This window comes from Somniosus microcephalus, chromosome 15, assembly GCF_052327205.1.
Source record: "Somniosus microcephalus isolate GS21.2 chromosome 15, FLI_Smic_1.0, whole genome shotgun sequence".
NCBI classification, from domain to species: domain Eukaryota; kingdom Metazoa; phylum Chordata; class Chondrichthyes; order Squaliformes; family Somniosidae; genus Somniosus; species Somniosus microcephalus.
The window spans coordinates 109175641-109199401 of record NC_141001.1 but is presented as its reverse complement, the minus strand read 5'-3'; the positions used below and the strand labels follow the sequence as shown (position 1 = coordinate 109199401).

Below are 23761 nucleotides of genomic sequence, written 5' to 3'. Positions count from 1 at the left end.
TGTGTGCCCTGTCTATATGATTTAATTCTGTGTGCCCTGTCTATATGATGATTTAATTCTGTGTGCCCTGTCTATATGATGATTTTGTTCTGTGTGCCCTGTCTATATGATGATTTAATTCTGAATACCCTGTCCGTATCATGATTTAATTCTGAATACCCTGTCTATATGATGATTTAATTCTGAATACCCTGTCTATATGATGATTTAATTCTGTGTACCCTGTCTATACGATGATTTAATTCTGTGTGCCCTGTCTATATGATTTAATTCTGTGTGCCCTGTCTATGTGATGATTTAATTCTGAATACCCTGTCTATATGATGATTTAATTCTGTGTGCCCTGTCCATATGATGATTTAATTCTGTGTGCCCTGTCTATATGATGATTTAATTCTGAATACCCTGTCTATATGATGATTTAATTCTGTGTGCCCTGTCCATATGATGATTTAATTCTGAGTGCCCTGTGTCTATATTTTATGCAACACTCAGCTCCCCACAGACACGTGGTCTCTGCTGCACCTGCGTAGTTGGCCGGCGCAGTTGGCCGCCGCAGCTCGGCTCCGGCTGGGTGATGAGGTGAAACGGTAGCAGACGGAGGTGAGTGAAGCGCGGTGCGGAGCGAGCGGGCACCGCTTGACCGGCGGGAGGGTTTTGGTTGGAAAAATCGCAGTGGGGAAATCAGCCGCGCCCTTTCAGAAGGAAATTTAAAAAAAACAATAAGCACATTCAGACTAATCCTCCAGCAGCCGAGTGTGGACACCCGAGCATGAATCCGGCGGTCGGGTGTCGGTGGCCCAGGCAGCGGGGAACTCAGACCCCCAGCCCCGGATGTTGGTCCGACGAGCGGGCGGTGGGAGCTCAGACCCCGCATGTTCGTCCGACGAGCGGGCGGTGGGAGCTCAGACCCCGCATGTTCGTCCGACGAGCGGGCGGTGGGAGCTCAGACCCCGCATGTTAGTTGGTCTGGCGCAAGTTTACATAGGATATACGGCACAGAAGCAGGCCATTCGGCCCAACCAGTCCTTGCCGGCGTTTATGCTCCAAACGAGCCTTCTCCTGTCTTTCTTTCCTCATCTAAATCTATCAGCATAACCCTCTATTCCCTTCTCCCTCATATATTTATCTAGCCTCTATTACGTCCGTGAATGATTGAGACACGGACAGCAGGAGTGGAACAAAATAAGTCTTTACTGATGGAAGTCAATAGTGAAACTAAAACAACAGAGGCTCACTAGCGCCTTTTATACAAGGGTGGTCACTGCCGGTACTGCAGTCTGAGACCAGTTATTCTCTTAAAGGTACATACACAACAATTCCTCCCCTTTTAGATAAACAGTACATAACATTCATTTAACAATTAAATGATAACTAATTACAATCACAATTACGGTTGCTAGATACATTGGTTAAGTTTAAGCAATTATAAGTTCAGTCTTTGAGGAGGCTTCCTGATTCTGTCTGGATAACGCCTCTTTGGGGTATCAGGTTCTTCTGGCAATGTTGAGTCGGGATCAATGTCGTTGTTTGGTTCATCTACTTCCAATATTACCGGTTCTGCGGTAGCTGCAATTGGAACATCGATTTCATTACCAGGTGTATCAGATCGTGGTGTGGAGTTGACGTTTTCCAGTGACTCTAGAATCTGGTCAGCATGGCGTCTTACAATGTTCTCCCCAACGTCCACGGTATACATGAGAGGTCCTTGTCGTGTACAAATCGTTCCTGGCTGCCATTTCTCAGTGCGGTACTCCCGGGCCAAAACTGGTTGACCTATCTTAAAACTCCTGGTCGGCCTTTCATTCATATTCTGAAACTGCCTGTTCTCCACATCTCTTCGGACGTTTGGCTTAACCAAATCCAAGCGGCATCGTAGTCTTCGATTGAAGAACATCATGGCTGGAGTTTGGTTGGTAACCGCATGTGTCGCATTCCGGTAGGCAAACAAGAAGTTGTCCACCTTGTGTTGTAGGGGTATATCTTCATTACACATTGCCTTGATAGCCTTCTTGAATGTTTGGACAAACCTCTCGGCCAATCTATTAGTGGCTGGATGATATGGGGCAGATGTGTAATGCTTAACACCATTGTTCTTTAAGAACCTCCGGAACTCTTCAGACACAAACTGTGGTCCATTGTCAGAGCAAATCTGTTCAGGCAGCCCATTCCTGGCGAATATGGTTCGTAAAACTGCGATAGTTTTTTCCGTGGTGGTTGAGGACATTTTTATTACCTCTGGCCACTTTGTGCATCCACCGCAATTAAAAACATCGAGTCCATGAAGGGACCAGCAAAATCAAGGTGCACCCTTTGCCATGGAGATGCAGAGGAGCTTGTGGTGGGGCATTTTGGACCTTCTGGCATCCTGCACAGCTCTTGGTCATCTCTTTGCTTTCTCTATCGATTCCCGGCCACCACACAAACGCTCTGGCTAAGCTCTTCATTGTTACCCCACCCAGATGACCCTCATGAAGCTCAGAGCACTCTATCCGTCAACTTAGGTGGAATTACTACTCTGGATCCACACATCAAGGTTCCTCTGCACACTGACAGCTGTTCTCTTCTCGGCGAGAATGCTGGCAGCAGTGGTTCGCCATGTGCTGGCCATCCCTTCACCGTTAAATCATAGACCCGTGATAGTGTCGGGTCATTCCGTGTTTCCTTTTCTATGTTTGCATTCGTCACAGGGAGACATTCGACTATGGTCGAGTGGAATAACTCCATTGGATCCACTGCAAGGTCGTCTTCTTCCACCGTCGGCAACGGTAGGCGTGACAATCCATCAGCATTTCCATGCTGTTTAGTTCCTTTGTACTCGATGTCATATTGGTGTGCCCCGAGGAAAAGGGACCATCTCTGCAGCCGTTATGCTGTCATTATCGGTACGCCCTTCTGAGGGTTGAAAATGGAGACGAGGTTGATGATCGGTTAGTAGAGTAAATTTTTGACCGTGCAGGTAGTGATTGAACTTCTTCACCCCCCACACTAAGCTGAGGGCCTTGTCAATCTGGGCGTAGTTACGCTCGGCAGAAGTTAACGAGCGTGACGCAAAAGCTATCGGCCTCTAAACCATCAAGGAATTTATGTGACAGTACCACCCCAATGCCGTAGGGAGACGCATCACACGCCAGTCTGATCGGCAGTGCTGGGTTGTAGTGAGCCAATACTTCCCTTGAAGTGATTAAGTCCTTACTCTTCTGAAAAGCACGCTTACAATCATCGCTCCATTTCCATGCTACCCCTGTTCGTAGCAGGGCGTTCAGTGGGTGCAGAATTGTCGACAAATTCGGCAAAAACTTATGATAGTAATTCACCAATCCGAGGAATGACCTCAGTTGCGACACATTTTCAGGCGCTGGGGCCTTAACAACCGCTTCAATTTTGTCAGGGGACTTATGTAACCCCTCTTCATCAATCACGTGGCCACAATACGATATCTGTTTCTTAAAAAATTCGCACTTGGGGCGGTTGGCTCGCAGCCCATGTTCCCGTAGTCTAGTGAGCACCTGTTCTAGGTTGTTAAGGTGTTCACTGTCATCTTCACCTGTCACAAGGATGTCGTCCAAGTAACACTGAGTCCCCGGAATCCCTTGCAGGACTTGTTCCATCGCTCTTTGCCATATCGCCGGAGCCGATGCTACTCCGAATACCAATCGATGATACTGGTAAAGACCTTTGTGAGTGTTTATCGTGAGATACTTCCTAGAGGACTCTTCAACCTCCATCTGCAAATATGCTTGTGCTAGGTCAATTTTTGTAAAACGCTTCCCTCCAGACGGTGAGGCGAAGATGTCTTCTATCCTTGGAAGAGGATATTGTACTGTGTGAAGGACTGGGTTCACCGTCACCTTGAAATCCCCACAGATGCGAATCTTCCTTGGCTCCCCGGACTTATTGCTTAACGTTTTCTTCATGACGGGAACGATGGGTGTCGCCCACTCGCTCCAGTCGACCTTAGACAACACGCCCGCCTTCTCCAGATTCTCCAGCTCTGCCTCGATGGCTGGGCGAATTGCATATGGTACTGGTCTTGCTTTCAAAAACTTGGGAACTGCATTCTCTTCTATTTTTATCGAGGCGGTTACGCCTTTAAGCGTGCCCAGTTCTTGTTGAAATACCTCTTTGGCGTTAGCTATGATTGTTGACAATCGTCCAGGAGTGACGTCTTCATCTTTTTTACCGTCCACCGTCATTGCATGAATGGAGTGCCAATCTAAGTTTATCTTCCTGATCCATTCCCATCCCAATAACGGTGGTCCACCATTTGGCAGTATGTAGAGATACAATTTCTGTATTTTCTTGCCGTTGTATTCGACAGGCACCCTTATTTTTCCTCTGGGGTATACTTTTTGCCCCTTATACGTTGTCAAGACGATGGATGTCTCTCTCAAGGGTATGTGTGAAAATAGTCGCTCGTAGTCTCGTCGATTCATGACGGTTAGCGCTGATCCTGTATCCAATTCCATTTTAACTTGGGACCCTGCTATCGTGAGGGTGACCCAAATGGTTCGGTGATCCTCTTTTGCGATTACATTGTGAAGTTTGAGACAGCTTAGTCTCCTGTTCCCGGATTCACTATCGCTCATCTGGTCTTCGGAACTACTGTCCGTCATCTTTTGTACTTTCTTGTACGGTTCCTTAGTAGCCTTTTTGTTGTCGCTGGTCTTCTTCCCAGACCTGCAAACTCGTGCAATGTGTCCCATCTTCCCGCATTGCCTGCATATTTTGTCTTTGGACCAGCAGTACTTCTGGTCATGATTAGTTCTGCCGCAGCGATAACATTTTGCAAATCCCCGTGTCATTTCGTGGGTGCCGTATTCCTGTGGTTTTTGTTGAATTTCTGCAGCTCCCCTGGCTGCTGCTTCATATGATACTGCCACGCTGAAAGCCTTATCTAGCGTCAGCTCTTTCTCTGAGAGTAACTTCTTCTGTGTTCCTTCACTCAGGAGTCCACAGACAAATTTGTCCCGTAGGGTATCTGCCAGTCCTGCTCCGAACTGACAGTGCTTTGATAGCTTGCGTAGTTCCGTAAGATACTCAGCATTTCTCTCATCTTTGTGCTGAGTTCTCCTGTGAAATTTAAGTCTTTCTGCTATCAACAGCGGTGCAGGGTTTAGGTGTTCCTGTAGGACAGCAACAATTTCGTTAAAACTCTTCGCCTTCGGTTTGGCTGGAGTAATCAGGTCCCGCAATAGGCCGTACGTTCTACCGCCCATTAAGTTTAACAATATCGATGCCTTTTTCTCCTCCGCTATTTCGTTTGCCTCGAAATATACCTCGACTTTTTCCACATACGTGGTCCAGTCCTCTATTGTATTATCAAAAGCAGTGATACAGCCAGTCTTCGGCATCTTGCAAATCTAAAATGGCGCCTTCTTCCCCGCTGTTGTTAGCGCTGCTTTCCACGGTTTCTTGCGCGTTTAATATTTTTTAAAAATTATTTTCCCGTCGTGGAACAACCCTGTGGGACTCTTGCCTCCCTCTTCGCGGGTCTATACGCAGCCCGGCTTCGTAGCACCGGCCGCGCCCTGTGTGCTCCACTCTCTCTCTTCCCGACAACGCTGCTCGGCCCCGTTGCAAACCACCCGCTCGAGTTCGCGACCGCCGCAGCCCAGGAAGGATCAGTGCACTACCTGCCACCAGCCCGATTAGCTGAAGCACCGTCGACAGGAACCAGGCCCCGCATCCGACAGCTTCTCCAGCAATCTTCAACTCTGCAACACAGGGCGGATGCCCACGGTCAACGCCCGTTTCTACTGCCTCTTACTTTCTTTTCTTTCTGGCCTCGACCTCTGCTCACTTCGCTGTAGGAATGGATCCCAGGAGGTGGTGCAGACTGTAGATAGGTTCGTATCTGCTCGTCGCCAGTATTACGTCCGTGAATGATTGAGACACGGACAGCAGGAGTGGAACAAAATAAGTCTTTACTGATGGAAGTCAATAGTGAAACTAAAACAACAGAGGCTCACTAGCGCCTTTTATACAGGGGTGGTCACTGCCGGTACTGCAGTCTGAGACCAGTTATTCTCTTAAAGGTACATGCACAACAGCCTCCCCTTAAATGCATCTATGCTATTCACCTCAACCACTCCCTGTGGTAGCGAGTTCCACATTCTCACCACACTCTGGGTAAAGAAGTTTCTTCTGAATTCCCTATTTGATTTCTTGTTGACTATCTTATATTGATGGCCTCCAGTTTTGCTCTTCCCCACAAGTGGAAATATTCTCTGTATACACTCATCAAAATTTTAAAGAACTCTATTAGGTCACTCTTTACCTTTTTTTCCCCAAGAGAAAAGAGACCCAGCCTGTTCATCCTTTCCTGATATGTATACCCTCGCATTTCTGGTATCATCCTTGTAAATCTTCTCCGCACCCTCTCCAGTGCCTCTATATCCTTTTTATAATATGGCCACCAGAACTGTACGCAGTACTCCAAGTGTGGTCTAACCAAGGTTCCATAACTTCCCTACTTTTCAATTCTATACCTCCAGAAATAAACCCTAGTGCTTGGTTTGCTTTTTTTATGGACTTGCTAACCTGCGTTGCAACTTTTAGTGATTTGTGTATTTGTACTCCGAGATCCCTTTGTTCCTCTACCCCACATAGTCTCGCACCCTCCAAGTGATTTAGATGAGGAAAGAAAGACCGGAGAAGGCTCGTTTGGAGCATAAACGCCGGCAAGGACTGGTTGGGCCGAATGGCCTGTTTCGATGCCGTATATCCGATGTAAACTCCTGCCAGACCAAATAACACCCTCTTAATGTCTCTTTACTTCTTTTGTTCTATCGCAGCCCTGCCTTTCGATCTATTTCATTTCCTTTCCAGTTTTGAAAAAGGGTTAGACCTGAAACGTCGACTCTAATTTCTCTCCACGGATGTTGCCTGGCCTGCTGAGTTTTTCCAGCATTTTCTGTTGTTATTTCTGATTTCCAGCATCTGCAGTATTTTGCTATTGATAAGTAACCTCCCTATTCTTCCTACTAAAATGTAATACCTCATATTTATCTGTGTTGAACTTCATTTGCCAATTATATGCCCATTCTGTTTATTAATGTCCTGTAATTTGTTGCAGTCCTCCTCCTCAGTAATGACTATCTCCCCCGCCCCCCCCCCCCCAAATTTGGTGTCATCCGCAAATTTAGAAATTGTGTTTTTGATTCCGAAGTAATCGTTAATGTAAATTGTGAACAGAAGTGGTCCCAGCACTGTGGAATCCTTGTGGAACACCATCACCCACCTTCTGCCACTGTGAATAGCTACCTACTGATGCGCTATCAATTACTCATAAAAGACTGAGAGTTAGAAGAGTAACCAAAGGCTTTTATTAACAAAAGAATGGAGGTCTGCCTCGAGTGGTCGACCGGTCCAGGATACAAAGGGCTGGGGAGCAGTCACCTTTATACTAGGACCTGTGGGAGGAGTCAGCCGAGGCATGTCCAGGCATGTACACAGTGGAATACAAACAGGACAAACAGGAATACAAACAGTGGTTTACCACACCTACTCTCTGCTTTCTGTCATGAAGCCAGCCAGCAATCCATTGTACTACTTGTCCCCTGACCCTGCATTGTCTGACCTTGTTCATCAGTCTATTATGGGGTACCTTATTGAAGGCCTTTTGAAAATCCAGATAAATTACATCTACTGCATTACCCTTGTCTACTCTCTCAGTTACCTCTTCAAAAAATTCAATAAGGTTGGTGTGCTGCCTTTCTTTAGGTGTGGGACTGGTTGTCAAAACTCTGCCAAGCAGGGACAAGAGGGTCCGCAAGGTGGAGGTGAAGATTGTCAAGGAGGGTACTGTCAGTGTTTCTGAGGCCAGTCTCAGAGATCGTAGTCCTCCTTTCTGAAGAAACCTAGAGAAAGGATTCTGAGTATGTTTGCAGCCAAAGGACGTTTTCTTTAGGTTTTATTTTGTATCTGTAGTGGTACAATGGAATTGTACCAAGCGGGGAGAATGGTCCCAGCGGATTGGAAGGTCGCAAATGTAACACCGCTGTGCTGCCTTCCTTTAGGAATTTATGTTAGTTTTCCAGTTAATTCAGGGGTTTGAGTAATTTGGGTCGATTCCCATTGTGTGCCGCCACCTAGTGGATATTTGGTACCTAGCAAGTGCAGTAAAGCGCAATAAAGTGCAGTAAAGTAAACTACTGTATATCACAGACCTGCAGCCACACATGGTCTGGGAAGTTATTTTCTTGTCACGCTCCAGCCTTGGACACTATTTGTCTGTAAGTACTTGAGAATGTTATAGATGATTAGTGTACACTATATTTTGCAGAAAATGTGTAGTTTGTAACTTTTCTCTGTAAGCAAACTTACACAGCTAGCCGTGAAGTGCTCACTCTCTGTCTAGCTGGTTAACTTGTAGCTGTATTTTGATGCACTATGTACAGGGCTAATTTAAAGAGAATGCCTTCCAGTTTGCTAACTGTATATTCACAGTAAGCTGTGTTTCCACGTGTTTTGGTGAGTTACATGCCAAATGTACTGTGTTGCTCAGGCGTACCTAAATTTGTGTATGCAGATCAGTTATGTGCTTGTATACTAATGTGTGCTTCCATTTCTGTATTGTATTTCAGTTTCACAATAAGAATCTTTCAGTAAAGTTTACAAGAAAAGTCAAGCCTTGTGATTTTTATGGGAAGATATCAAGTTGTTGGCTACCTGTCTAGCTCTGCATAGGAACGTGCTGCAAGGGCAGAATAGTTGGTCAAGCAAGACTTTCCCTTTTGAAATCCATGTTGACTATTTCTTACTATGTTTTTGGTTTCTAGATGTTCCTCTATTTTCTCCTTTTTATTTTTCCTACTACCAATGTTAAGCTGACTGGTCTATAATTCCCTGGACATGTTCTATCCCCCTTCTTAAATATCAGTATTACGTTAGCTATCCGCCAGTCCTCTGGCACTATACCTTTTTCTAACGAATTATTAAATATGTGCTTTGGCAACATAAGATGTAACTTATCATGCCAATAAAGCGATTTGAATTGTGAATTGTGTAGTAATGCCTCTGCTATCCCCTAGATTTTTTCTAAAATGTGCAGATGCAATCCATCCAGACCAGGGGTTTTATCCTCTGAGTTTGATTAATTTATTTAATATATCCCCTTTTTTATTTTAAATGCACTTAGCTCATTACTAATCTCATCATCCAATGGCATGTCCACCTCTTCTATCTAGCAAAATAATTATTTAATATTTCTGCCATCTCTCTATCGTTACCTGTGGTATCGTCCTGACTATTGTTTAATGGCCCTATTCCCATCCCAACCTTCCTTTTTTTATTGATGTGCCTATAAAATATTTTACTATTTTAGAGAAAAAAAATAGCAGGAGTGGGCCATTCGGCCCTTTTGAGCCTGCTCCGCCATTCAATATGATCATGGCTGATCCTCTATCTCAATACCATATTCCTGTTCTCTCCCCTTACCCCTTGATGCCTTTTGTGTCTAGAAATCTATCTATCTCCTTCTTAAATATATTCAGTGACATTGCCTCCACAGCCTTCTGTGGTAGAGAATTCCACAGGTTCACCACCCTCTGAGTGAAGAAATGTGTCTCCATCTCAGTCCTAAATGTTCTACCCCGTATCCTGAGACTGACCCCTCGTTCTAGACACCCACAGCCAGAGGAAACATCCTCCCTGTATCCAGTCTGTCTAGCCCTGTCAGAATTTTATACGTTTCAATGAGATCCCCTCTCATTCTTCTAAACTCTCATGAATACAGGCCTAGTCGACCCAATCTCTCCTCATACGACAGTCCTGCCATCCCAGGAATCAGTCTGGTGAACTTTCGCTGCACTCCCTCTATGGCAAGTATATCCTTTCTTAGGTAAAGAGACCAAAACTGCACACATTACTCCAGGTGTGGTCTCACCAAGGTCCTGTATAACTGTAGTAAGACATCCTTGCTTCTGTACTCTAATCCTCTTGCAATGAAGGCCAACATACCATTTGCCTTCCTAACTGCTTGCTGCACCTGCATGTTTGCTTTCAGTGACTGGTGTACAAGGACACCCAGGTCCCTTTGTACATCAGCATTTCCCAATCTATCACCATTTAAATAATACTCTGCCTTCCTGTTTTTCCTACCGAAGTGGATAACTTCACATTTATCCACGTTATACTGCATCTGCCATGTATTTGCCCACTCACTCAACTTGTCTAAATCGCCTTGAAGCCTCTTTGCATCCTCCTCACAACTTACAATCCCACCTAGTTTCGTGTCGTCAGCAAACTTGGAAATATTACATTTGGTTCCCTCATCCAAATCATTGATATATACTGTGAATAGCTGGGGCCCAAGCACTGATCCCTGCGGTACCCCACTAGTCACCGCCTGCCACCCTGAAAAAGACCCATTTATTCCTACTCTCTGTTTCCTGTCAACCAATTTTCAATCCATGCCAGTATATTACTCCCAATCCCATGTGCTTTAATTTTGCACACTAGCCTCTTATGTGGGACTTTATCAAAGGCCTTCTGAAAATCCAGATATACCACATCCACTGGTTCTCCCTTACCTATTCTACTAGTTACATCCTCAAAAAACTCCAGTAGGTTTGTCAAACACGATTTTCCTTTCATAAATCCATGTTGGCTGTCTAATCCCGTTGATATTTTCTAAGTGTCCTGTTATCACATCCTTTATAATAGACTCTAGCATTTTCCCTACTACTGATGTTAGGCTAACCGGTCTGTAGTTCCCTGTTTTCTCTCTCCCTTTTTTAAAATTTTGTTTTATGTTCCTTGATAATTTAATTTCATAGTTCCTTTTTGCCTCCCTAATTGTTTTTTTGACTTCTCTCCTAATCTTTTCGTATTATTCCTTATCATGTGCTCCCCTGCTGTCTGTGTACTTAATATATGCCTTTTTCTTACCCTCAATTGTTCCCTTATGGCTTTATTCATCCATGGAGTCTCATTATTGTTTAGTTTAGTTCTTTCCTTTTAGCGGGATATATTTTTCCTGCACTCTGTTGAACACCGTTTTAAATGTTTTCCATTGCTGTTCTACGTCGTTTTTGCCAATATTGTTGCCCATTTTTGTTTCCCAAGTTCTATTCTCAGCCCCTCAAAATCAGCTTTTCGCCAATCTATTAACCTGGTTTTCGTCATACTTATGTCCTTCTCAATTATCATCTTAAAGCGCATTATATTATGGTCACTATTGCCTATATGTTCCCCTACCTTTACTTCTCTTATCTGGTCCGGTTCATTCCCCATTGCTAGATCCAATATCGAATCCTCCCTTGTTCTTTTTACGTATTGGGTTAGAAAGGAGTCCTGTACACATTGTAGGAACTCCATTCCCTTATCTCCTTTACCTACCTCTTCTGTCCAATTAATATCGGGGGGAGCTGTGTCCCTGGATGTTTGTTCATTGAGCGGGCAGCGGAACCTCAGACTCCCCAGATGTTCGTCCGTTGAGCGGGCGACGGGAGCCCCTAATCATCGAATGGTTAGAGTACAGAAGGAGGCCAATCGGCCCGTTCTGCCCGTTCCCACTCTGCAAGAGCACTTCAGCTAGTCGCACTTTTGGAAATCCATGTTTGTCAGGAGGTGATGGCGGCCAAGGTAGCTGATGAGGTAACAGAGGGTTGATGAGGGCAATGCGGTTGACGTGGTGTACATGGACTTCCAAAAGGCATTTGATAAAGTGCCACATAATAGGCTTACCAGCAAAGTTGAAGCCCACGGAATAAATAGGACAGTGGCAGCGTGGATATGAAATTGGCTAAGTGACAGGAAACCGAGTAGTGGTGAACGGTTGTTTTTCGGACTGGAGGAAGGCGTACAGTGGTGTTCCACAGAGGTCGGTTCTAGGCCCACTACTTTTCTTGATATATATTAATGACTTGGATGTGGGTGTACAGGGCACACTTTCAACATTTGCAGATGATACAAAACTTGGAAGTATAGTGAACAGTAAGGAAGATAGTGAGAGACTTCAGGAAGACATAGACAGGCTGGTGGAATGGGCGGACACGTGGCAGATTAAATTTAATGTAGAAAAGTGCAAAGTGATACATTTTGGTGGGAAGAACAAGGAGAGGCAATATAAACTAAAGGGTACAATTCTAAAGGGGGTGCATGAACAGAGACCCCTGGGGGTATATGTGCACAAATCGTTGAAGGTGGCAGGGCAGTTTGAGAAAGTGGTTAAAAAAGCATACGGGATCCTGGGCTTCATAAATAGTCATAGAGTACAAAAGCAAGGAAGTTCTGATGAACCTTTATAAAACACTAGTTCAGCCTCAACTGGAGCATTGTGTCCAATTCTGGGCACTGCACTTTAGGGAGGATGTGAAAGCCTTAGAGAAGATGCAGAAAAAATTTACAAGAATGCTTCCAGGGATGTGGTACTTCAGTTACGTGGATAGACTGGAGAAGCAGGGGTTGTTCTCCTTGGAGCAAAGAAGGTTGAGAAGAAATTTGATAGAGGTGTTCAAAATCATGAGGGGTCTAGACAGAGTAGATAGAGAAACTGTTCCCATTGGTGGAAGGGTCGAGAACCAGAGGGCACAGATTTAAGGTGATTGGCAGAAGAACCAAAGGCAACAGAAGGGAAAACCTTTTTTACGCAGCGAGTGGTTATGATCTGGGGTGCACTGCCTGAAAGGGAGGTGGAGGCAGATTCAATCGTGGCTTTCAAAAGGGAATTGGATAAATACCTGAAAGGGGGGGGGAAATCTGCAGGGCTCCGGGGAAAGGGCAGGAGAGTGGGACGAGCGAAAGCGCTCTTGCAGAGAGCCAGTGTGGGCCGAATGGCCTCCTCCTGTGCTGTAACCATTCCATAATTCTATAACCCGAGGGGCTGTGTGTCTCCGCCTCCATCAGGAGGCCTGAGAGTTAGAGCACGGAATGCTTCGCTGTAGGGAGAGGCTGAGGGACCTCATGGCATCTTTTAACAGAAGAGAAAGAACTAACTTGCATTTATATAGCACCTTTCATAACCTCGATGTCTGAAAGCACTTTACAGCCAATTATGTTCTTTTTTTTTTGATGTGTAGTCACTGTTGAAATGTAGGAAACGTGGCAGTGAAATTTTGCACAGCAAGATCCCACAAACAGAAATGTGATAATGACCAGAACATTTTTTCTTTAGTGTTGTTGATCGAGGGATAAATATTGGCCAGGACACCGGGGAGAACTCCCCTGCTCTTCTTCGAAATAGCGCCATGGGACCTTTTACATCCACCTGAGAGAGCAGGCGGGGCCTCGGTTTAATGTCTCATCCGAAAGACGGCACCTCCGACCGTGCAGCACTCCCTCAGCACTGCACTGGGAGTGTCGGCCTAGATTTTTGTGCGCAAGTGTCTGGAGTGGGACTTGAACCCACAACCTTCTGATTCGGAGGCAAGACAGAGTGCTACCGACTGAGCCACAGCCGACACTGAAGTGGAAATTGGATAAATATTTGAACTAGGGAAGAATACAGGGCTCTCGGGGGTAGCGAAAGAGGGAGAGAAGAGCAGGGTAGTAGGAATTTTGCATTGCTGTAGAAATAAGGGGAAAAAAATACCCCTCAGGCGATCAAAACCAGTCCAGGAAATCTTGTGGACAAAGTGTTGCCTATAAAAGAAAGACTTGCATTTCTATCGTGTCTTTCACGACCACCGGGCGTCCCAAAGCGCTTTACAGCCAATGAAGTACTTTTTTGAAGTGCAGTCACTGTTGTAATGTAGGACACTTAACCTTCCATATGATGCAATCTCTGCCCCAGTCAGGAACTGATGAACATCCAGTCCACTCCTACTCTTTTCTATAGTTTAAACTCGTGTCCCCTGGTCCTTCCCAATCTCTTAAACTGGAGTAATCTATCAATAGGGACACTATCCAGCCCTTTAATTATTTTAGCAACTTCTATCCGGTCACCTCTAAGTCTAAATAGTAACTAGACCAAGGTCCTTCAGCCTATCTGAGTAGCTGAGGTTCTTTAAGCTAGGAATCATTCTTGTAGCTCACCTCTGGCCACTATATCGCCCACCATGTGAGGGGACCAAAATTGGGCACAATACTGTCGATGCAGTCTAACCAGCGATCTGTATTTTGCCAAGATGATGTCCTTTGATTTATACTGAATGGTTCTATTAATGCAACCCAATACCATATTAGCTTTAATTACAGTTTCTCTACATTGGCCATGAACCTTTAGTGATCTGTGCACAATAACACTAAAATCTTTTTCTCTCAACCTCTTTCAGTATTGTTCCCTGCAAACGATGCGGGAATTCTGTCTTGGCCCTACCAACACGCATGAAAGCATTTATATAATGACTTTAATGTAGAAACATGGCCCAGGGCTATTTATTGGAGGAGGTGGGAGAAACAGAATAGGTCAGAATCAAATGACAGGGGAGAGGGGCTGTAAGGCTGCAGAAGCTTGCAGAACTAGCATAGAGTGAGGCTGTGGCAAGATGGGGATTTTAAATTCAACATATTGGGTTCAGTGTAGTTCTGTAAGGATAGGGGTAATGAGGGTGCAGGACACGATGCTAGGGTTTTGTACGAGTTGAACTTTTTTCCAAGTTAGCTATGGTTCAGAAGAGATGACTTGGGTGCATTTACACTCGTAAGTTTCAAGTCTTTGCAAAGGGGTTCCTGGAGTTGAGCTCTGACCTGACTCCAGAGCAAAGGGGTGGGGGAGACTTGCTTTGCTCCACGGTCAGTTCAGGATCGGACTCCAGATTTGAGCTTTGCTCCTAACCCCAACAGCACATACCAGAAATTCTGACATGCTACATCAGTCAATTAAATATTTTGGGCAGCATTTGCCTAAATTTCTGACTTGTTCTGGCAGCTGAGGCTTTCTGTCAGGAGTGCTGACTTGTTAAATCGGTCCTTCTAAGTGTAGTGTTGAGCGGTACACGGCAAAACTGCTTTGCGGTGACACTACAGTTGTAGTTTAAATGCATTCTATAAGAACCCAACATAGTCTGAGCTAGTTGAATTAAGAAGCTTAGCAAATGCTAAAGTGATGCCCTAGCCCTGTGGATAGTAGTGAGAGCTGGCAGCTCGAGCCCCAGCAGAAAAAGACAGCAGTGGATTCATTTATATTTGTGTTCCTTGTGATCTAAGGACTCCTTTCGAGTGAAACAATTTGGGCGGGGTGAGGTGGGTGGCAAGATTGCAACATTTTGTGGGAAGACGTTAAACATTAGTTTACATCATGATGTCACAACACTGTGCACAAGAACATTTTGGAGCTAGGAAACTTAATGGGGTTAAAGCCCCACTCGCACTGATGAAAGGGGCGTGTGCTTTGGATTCCAACTGATCTGACTTCTTGTTTGTTTATATTTCAGCTTTACTGTAGATAATAACAGTAGTGGATCAGGTGAGCGCTCTCTCATGACCAAGCCCCACTGATTTACAGTTTGCATGGAAAGGGGGGGGGGAATCTGCACCGTCCCACTCATGTCCCTACTCGGTGATTGAAAGTTGTCGTGTGGACTCTGGCTAAGGTCAAGCTCGGCTGTGATGCCCTTTTGGCCTGCTAACGCTTACTAGGCTGACACATAAAGAATAGACACTTGGGCAAGGTATCAAGGCTGTCGGCACCTGTGGAATCATATCCCAGCAAGAGTCACTGCTTTCAAGGGGGGTGGAGAAAAATTGAACATGTAGGATGCCATCTGGAAAGCCCACGTAAATGTTTGCATGGTAATGGTATTTTTAACCTATAGTTCAGGCAGGTTTCTTTACTTTAGAAAGAGGATTTGGTAATTTCTGTAAAAAAAAAAAAAAAAAAATGTTCTTTTGGGGGTGTGGGGAAATGGATTTTTTCTTTATAATTAATTGAGGGAAAAGGCTTTCATTTTTCTCCCAGTTACTTAAAGATACACATATCTAGTCACATTGATTTCAGGTACAGTAGCGTGCATATCATAGAATTATACAGCACAGAAAGAAGCCATTCAACCCATTGTGTCTGTGCCAGCTCTTTGAAAAAGCTATCCAATTAGTTCTACATCCCTACTCTGTCCCCATAACCATGCAAATGTTTCTTCTTCAAGTATATATCCAGTTCATTTTTGAAAGTTACTGTTGAATCTGTTTCCACCACCCTTTCACACAGCGCATTACAGATCATCACTCGTCGAGTTTAAAAAGTAAAATTCTCATCTTTTGCCTGGCTTTTTTGCCAATTACTTTAAATCAATATCCCCCGGCCAGTTGAAACAGTTTCTCACTATCCACTCTTATCATTTTGAACACCTCTATTAAATCTCCCCTTAACCTTCTCTGCTCTAAGGAGAACAATCCGGGCTGCTCTAATCTCTCCGCGTAACTGAAATCCCAATGGTATGGTACTGGACTAGCAACACTGAGGACATGAGTTCACATGCCACCATAGCAAGTTGCAAAATTGAATTAAATGTGACAATTTGTGGGTTAGCATCAGGAAAAATGACCATGAAAGTTAGCCCAACTGGTTAACTAATCTCTGGCCTACATGTTGACCCTTCACGCTCTCTAAAGTTGCCTAGCACGCCATTCAATCATAAAGCAAATCGGTACAACCAACGCTCAGATCTACTAGGGTTGGACAATAAATAAGGCCCTGCCAGCATTGCCCGCCGAGAGCAGATAAAGAAAAAGACAGCATCTCATCTGGAAGATGCCACCTCTGACAATGCAGCATCCCCTCAGTACTGCACTGGAACCTAGATTACGTGCTCAAGCAGGTCTTGTATCCACAATCTTCTGACTCAATGAGGGTGCTAGCAACTAAGCTAAGTTGACACAAACTCTCAAAGAGGGGTATTGAAAGGATTAAGACCCTGTACCCTTGACCCAGGCAGCTACAGTGCCTACCCAAATGTCAGTTCCAGCAATAAAGTTAGACAAGCCAAAAATGTTTCCCAAAAACATGGTTATGAATCAACTTTACTGTATTACTAATCAACTTTAAAAAAAACTTCAGTGGTTTAGTCTTCCAATTATAAAGTTCTCTTTCTGTTTAATATCTGTTTTGACTTGAGAAATAGCATGTTGAAATCAAGTGAGTAGCTGAGTTAGACATCCCAACATTGAGCATAGTACTTCCAAACCTCCTGTTAACTACACTGACCTTTTTGTGGATATGTTAGTTGTTATGCACCTGGATTAGATGTTGCCCATATTGTGAAATAATACAGTACAGATGTGGGGTGAGGGGGATTGAATGTTTTTGGTTAAGACTGCAGTGCCCACAGCTACCTGCACAGAGACAGAATCATAGAATTTTACAACTAAGAAGGAGGGGTCATAGTCTAAGGATAAGGGGTAGGCCATTTAGGACTGAAATGAGGAGGAATTTCTTCACCTAGAGAGTGGTGAACCTGTGGAATTCTCTGCCACAGAGGGCGGTGGAGGCCAGTTCATTAAATATACAGGAAACTTTCGTTTAACCAGAGGTTAAATGTCCGGAAAGCTCTATCTACCGGCAAAATTCAGGAGCCGTTTCCTATAAGTTTTTTTACTTCTCGTTGCTTTTTTTTTCCCCAGTCAGGCTCTGCAAGGTCTAGCTGAAGCTGTTGCTTAGCTACAGAGACGCTTTTAAGCTGCGGCCGACTGTTTTGAAGCTGTTGCTAAGCAACAGGATTTGTTGATTCACACGGAGCTGAAAAGCTCCGTATGTTTTAACATTAGCGCTGGTTTGTACGGCAGCTTTGATGGTACGGCACCAGCTCGGTCCCGTCAGTGCCGGATACCAGAAAGTTTCCTGTATTCAAGAAGGAGTTGGATATATTTCTTAAGGCTAAAGGGATCAAGGGATATGGGGAGAAGGCAGGGACAGGGTACTGAATTTGGATGATCAGCCATGATCTCATTGAATGGCGGAGCAGGCTCGAGGGGCCGAATGGCCTACTCCTGCTCCTATCTTCTATGTTTCAGCTTTTTGCTAGAACTGTCCAAAACTAATCCCCATATGAAATCTTCACCCCGGGCAGCAATCAAAGTTTGTAGCAACCCATTTGTGTACTTATCCCATTGGCATTTCCTTTCTGCAAAGCTAGATAGGCACAAGCAATTCCATTTACCAAAAGTTATGTGATGTACATTTGTAATGACCAACCATAAGGGTAGCCATACTATAGGGTGACTATATTTTCTAAACCGAATCCGGGGACGCACAGGGTGGGAGGACAGCAAAGTAGCCAGGACGGAAAAATGTTGGTTGCACAGCGTAGTAAGGTAAAAAAAAAAAATTAGCAGTCTATATTTTAACAGTTGCACATGTGCAAACTCATACAAATACAAAACAAATGTGCATATAATTACCGCAGATGTAACAGCGCACTATTGAAGTGCATTCAGACACCGTTTATAAATAATATACAATAACTCTCTTCAGGAACACAAGTTTTTCATACCCACTGTCTGTGGTGCAACAGTTGACTACACTTCAAAAAGTACTTAATTGGCTGTAAAGTGCTTTGGGACGTCCGGTAGGCGTGAAAGGTGCTATAGAAATGCAAGTCTTTTTATTCAGAATTTTTTTTTCTTCACATCACTGCCCAAGTCATTTATTTCCTTCCCTCTCCTTTATGGCCCTCCATGAAATTCCTCTTTGACCAAATTTTTCATCACTCCTCCCAATATCACCGTCTTTGGCTCATGTCAATTTTTTTGATTATGCTTGTGAACGACCTTGAGATCTGGGAGGGGGGGGGGGTTATCTCAGTGTTTGCTCAGTGAAGGGTAAATGCTGGAAGGGACTGGTTGGGCCAAATGGCCAGTTTCCATGTTGTAACTTCTATATATTTCAATATAAAGAGTGGATTCCCCACTCCCTGTGCGCGGGAACTCCCCCGGAACATTATTGAGTTCTGGGCAAAGTCCCACATCAAACGCGGAACCGTGCTTTCCTTTCCCGGCCGACCGGCCGCCTATTCCCAGTGCTGACTGGCTGACCCGCCTTTCCAAAACTGACTGGCCAACCCGTCGTCCATTTCCAGCGTTGACCCACCTTTCCAAAACTGACTGGCCAATTTGCCGTCTCCTTCCAGCGCCGACTGACCGACCCGCTGTCTCTTTGTTTCTCCCTCAGCCCCATGATCAGCCCGACCTCTAAAGCTGCTCCTGATGGCACCGTGTTAGCGGCCCGCAGCATGACAGTGCCTCTCGATCTGTCCGGCTCACTCATGCGAAACGGCTCTTCACCAGAAGCCGCCTGAGACTCGGCATTATGGCTCGGTCCAGGAAAGAGCCAAATTACAGCCTCGTGTGTGGCAGCAACCGTCCTCGGGCTCGCGGTCCGTGGACTTGTCCACTCGGTTCCAGCCACAGGGAGTCGGGTGGTCCTGCCACTTCCCAGGATCAAGGCCAAGACTTTAATTCGATGGCTGGTGCTTGTGCTTCGGTCCTTTGAGGCAGTGGCAGGTTTGCGGCATCAGTTGGCTAATTTCCCCGTTATTTTTGCCGCGCTTTATATTCAACCCCTGCGGAAAATGGGAATGCCTGCCCAGTGCGGCCCTGGGGCGAACCCGCATCGACCAATCAGATTGCGTTCTCACATCACCAGCCAATGAAATGTGTTACCTGTCCCCAGGCTCCGGCTGACACGGACAACACCGCCAGCACTCCTCCTGCGTGCAAACAGCCACCCCAGTGGCCAGCACTTGTCCCCCCCCCCCACCACTCTGTCCTTTCATTGGTGCAAACCGAAGCCATTCAGCAGACAACAAACGGTGATCCGCCCTTTTATTGGTCCGTCGCTGCCAATGGGCAGAGAATCTGCCAATCAACAGTGGGTCCTGAGTGCGGGCGCTGATTTACGCAAGCTGCAATTAGGATGAATGGAGCTTATTCAAATAAAATGGCAGCCAGGGTATTCGGGGACGAGGTTCGTGAACCGGGGACTTTTCCGGGATATTGTTTGCCCAGGGACACAGGCTGTCCCTGGAAAACGGGGACATATGGTTACCCTACCATACTAGTTGCCAATCTGAAAGGTGTTTGTTTGTTTTCCTTTCACTATCAGGATACAGGTCCCTTTCCCCACCCCCTGGCCTGTTGACCCTAGTCTCCACAGCCACTCTTCTGTACAGTAGTGGAAGATGATAGCGTGCCGGACACCCCAAGGAAACTAAATTTGAATCAGGGACGGGGACGCACCATAATTAACATAAGCAAATTAATAGTAATGAAGAAAATAATGGCCATAAAGAGTGACAGGGTTTTAAAGGAAATAGGTGATAACATTGTACAAGACTTAACTATAATTTTCCAAAGTTCTCTCGATTCCGGAGCTGTTCCTTTAGATTGGAAAATTGCACATGTCAATCCGCTATTTAAGAAAGGTGAGAGAGGAAAACCAGGGAACTATAGACCAGTTAGTCTAGCATCTGTTGTTGGGAAATTACTAGCATCTATAATTAAGGATAGGGTGACTGAACCCCTGGAAAATTTTCAGCTGATCAGAGAGCCAGCATGGATTTGTAAAAGGCAGGTCATGCCTGACAAACCTGATTGAATTTTTTGACGAGGTGACTAAACTCGTGGACAGGGGAATATCTATGGATGTTATTTAAATGGGCTTCCAGAAGGCATTCAATAAAGTTCCCTCATAAGAGACTGTTAGCTAAAGTTGAAGCTCATGGAATTGAGGGCAAATTATTAACCTGGTTAGGAGATTGGCTGAGCGGCGGGAGACAGAGTAGGGATAATGGGCAGGTACTCAAAAAGGCTGGATGTGATTAGTGGCGTCCCTCAACTATTCACTGTATTTATTAATGACTTAGATGATGGAATAGAAAAGCCACATATCCAAGTTTGCCGATGATACAAAGCTAGGCGGCAATGTAGATGCAAGCATAAAATTACAAAAATAATACATTAAGTGAATGGGCAAAACTGTGGCAAATGGATTTCAATGTAGGCAAGTGTGAGGTCATCCACTTTGGACCAAAAAAGGATAGATCAGAGTACTTTCTAAATGGTGAAAAGCTAGAAACAGTGGAGGTCCAAAGAGACTTGGGGGTCCATGTACATAGATCATTATTTTCTGTACCTGTCCATGACATTTTAATCAAAAAGGCTAATGGAATGTTGGCCATTATATCGAGAGGACTAGAATACAAGGGGGTAGAAGTCATGTTACAGCTATACAAAGCCCTGGGTAGACCACACCTGGAGAACTGTTCAGTTCTGGGCACCATACCTTAGGAAGGATATATTGACCTTGGAGGGACTGCAGTGTAGATTTACTAGAATGATACCAGAATTATAAAGGTTAAATTACAAGGAGAGATTACACAAACTAGGGTTGTATTCCCTGGAATTTAGAAGATTAAGGGGTGATTTGATTGAAGTTTTCAAGATATTAAGGGGAACAGAGAAGGTAGATAGAGAGAAACTATTTCCGCTGGTTGGGGAGTCTAGGACTAGGGGGCATAGTCTAAAAATTAGAGCCAGACCTTTCAGGAGTGAAATTAGGAAACACTTCTACACACAAAGGGTGGTAGAAGTTTGGGACTCTCTTCCGCAAATTCAGCCTGTGTCCAACCTCTCTGGGATGCTAAGTATTGGTACTCCATACAAAGTTAAATAGTTTCTCGGTAGCTTTGCCTCCTAGTTAGCACCAGTCTCCTGCATCCGTTTGTAGGAAAGCTGAAGGGATATAGGGTGACTCCTCAGCATCTAGCAGAAAGGTTTGCTGATTTTTTGTTTTTTGTTTTTCATTTTCTACAGATGAAGCCTTAAATGCAGTGCGAGGAGATAATGAACACAAACACTGAGGCCATTTCCTTGAAGATCCCTGGTCAGCAGACATCTCCAGTGCCCATAGATGAAGACAGAGTCTCTGTGGAAGAAAAGTGTGGCCACTGGCTGGGTTTTTGGTATGGCTGGTGGGTGTGTTGGTGGGCTGGATTCTTCATCCCATCTGTTCCCGTCAGTTTCATCTTCAGTTTTCTGGGTCGAAAACTCTGCAGTCTAATCTTAAAAGCATCCAGAAAGCTCTGCTCTTGTCCAGTGAGATACTGCTATTCAATAGGTAAGCATTTAATGAGACAGAGAGTCAAAGAGGAAGCGTGCATTGCAGAAGGCTTTTCAGAAGAGACCTCAAGATGGAGAAACCTGATGCCAGGGATTGTCCTAGGTGCAGTTATTGGCGTCTTCCAGATAATAAATTGCATGCTATATCACTCTCAAATTGGAGGAGCCATTTTTGGAGTAATATTTGGATTTGTGTTAATGGTGTTTAACGCTTATATTTTTAAAATCGTGGTCTAATGTCGGTTTATATTCAGGTCGGGACCAAACCTTTTCCAGCACCAAAGATGGATGTTCTGGATATGCATTGTTGCTACTTAAAGCAATTAAAAGGAGTTGGAATGACTTACTCCTGGGCGAAAACCACTCAACCTTTTTGAAGGTTACACTCAATAAATATACAAACTCAAAGTTTTGCACTGTTACCCCCGCCCCCACTGCTCCCAGCTCCAACTGATGAAGTTTTTGGCCGAGTAGCGGGAGTCGAGCTTTTGCTCCTTTCAAATGTTCTAAATTCGAGGCCCGTACCACAGTGTACCATTTTTATATTGCAAAGCCAAATAATTTGTTTTGACTTAGTGTGACAGACTGTTCCTGATCTCGTAGAGGGGAAAAAAACGACCATAATTGCATGATAGGTGTATCACACGTGATGTCGTTTTGAGGCAGTATTTTTAAGATTTTATATCTTGTGCCCTTGCGTTAAAAAGCTCTTGTTATATTTTCAAAGTGCCTCTACTCCTGTAAAGCTACCCCTGGTCCTGCTGCAACCTTTAGCACATTTGTGGAGATCATCGCGAGTAATGATTTCCCCATTAAACATTGTAGCAGCTTTTTAAAAATGGGACTAAATGTGCCCACACTGCTTGAAAGGTATTTTTAAATATGTACAGAAGTATGTCATGTGAAATGAATCCTATGCAGTGTGCACTTTTCTCACTCGTATACTAGGGGACAAGGAACTACAAAAAATGCCTGAAATAATATATTAAAGATTCCATCCTGTATCTTGGTTTGGCATTGCATGCACTGATAATATTTTGTGATCACTGTGGTAAATATGTTTGTCTTGGCAAATAAAGTGTACTCAATTTTTGTTGAGAATGCATCACGATAATTTACACACGGATTATTCTCTGTTGTTTACTGTTAAGCTTTTCACTGCCAGTGCTAGAATGTGAACCTCTGTCAATGCCATTGATGACATCGTGCAGTTGCCATTTCTTAAAAGCCTCAGTGGCACTAAAGAGAGGGGGTTATAAGAAGCACCATTGAGTGAGACTTATCAGTGTACCTTAAGCATTTTAAATATCGTTGCAAAACTGTTTTCTATGCAAGTGATTCCGAAGAGCGCTTCTTGATACCATTAGGAGTAAAACTTTGCAACGTTTTGTTGTCATGTTAAAGCTGTTTTATGCAAATTAATAATGAAACATGTTCGGCCTTACAACAGAAGATATCTGTGCACTTGTCTGGCACATTTCCACGAATCAGCTTGATGTTACCCTCAGTTTGTAATCTTAGGCCTTTAGTTTTGGAGGCGGTGGAGGAGACAAATGCAGTATTTTCCATGTTGTACCATCCTTATTTATGCCAACATGAAGTATGAGGGCTTGGCTACCCTTTCAGCCACAGTGTTGCTGTCTCAGTGAGTTGGAAAATTAAACTGTATTGTTGGAGCATCCATAATCACCTGTGATACAAACTTGTAGTCTGATAATCAGGGTCAACGGGAGAATAGCTTTTCTGCATACGGGTCAGTTGA

The 23761-nt window shown here is 44.5% G+C and overlaps 1 long non-coding RNA gene across 1 annotated transcript; it reads left to right on the top strand.

The window, feature by feature from the left end:
• The first annotated feature begins 430 nt into the window (after positions 1 to 430).
• On the top strand, positions 431 to 23116 carry LOC147107145 (uncharacterized). The gene is made up of 2 exons (XR_015081040.1): positions 431 to 603; positions 21694 to 23116. It is a non-coding gene; the product is annotated as an uncharacterized LOC147107145 (long non-coding RNA).
• Positions 23117 to 23761: the final 645 nt, after the last annotated feature.